The sequence below is a fragment of the Saccopteryx bilineata genome, chromosome 11 (assembly GCF_036850765.1).
Source record: "Saccopteryx bilineata isolate mSacBil1 chromosome 11, mSacBil1_pri_phased_curated, whole genome shotgun sequence".
Lineage (NCBI taxonomy): Eukaryota > Metazoa > Chordata > Mammalia > Chiroptera > Emballonuridae > Saccopteryx > Saccopteryx bilineata.
Window position 1 is genome coordinate 69052569 of NC_089500.1, and position 598 is coordinate 69053166.

Consider the following 598-nt stretch of genomic DNA (forward strand, 5'->3'; position numbering starts at 1 on the left):
GCCTTAACTACTTTGCCATCTACCAGTGTGTCCGTAAAGTCATGGTGCACTTTTGACCGGTCACAGGAAAGCAACAAAAGATGATAGAAATGTGAAATCTGCACCAAATAAAAGGAAAACTCTCCCAGTTTCATACCTATTCAGTGCAGTTTGATATGGGCTCACGCACAGATTTTTTAGGGCTCCTTAGGTAGCTATCCCGTATAGCCTCTACAGACTTGTCACTGACTGATGGCCTATCAGAACGGAGTTTCTCCACCAAACTGCCGGTTTCCTTCAACTGCTTATCCCACCGAGTAATGTTGTTCCTATGTGGTGGCGCTTCGTTATAAACGCGCCGATATTCATGTTGCACTTTGGTCACGGATTCGAATTTAGCGAGCCACAGGACACACTGAACTTTCCTCTGTACTGTCCACATCTCAACTGGCATGGCCGTGGGCTGCTCCACTGTATACACGGTGTTACGTCATCATCTGCGCATGCGCACATGCTGCCATATCATCCTACAGAAACTGGGAGGGTTTTCCTTTTACTTGGTGCAGATTTCACATTTCTATCATCTTTTGTTGCTTTCCTGTGACCAGTCAAAAGTGCA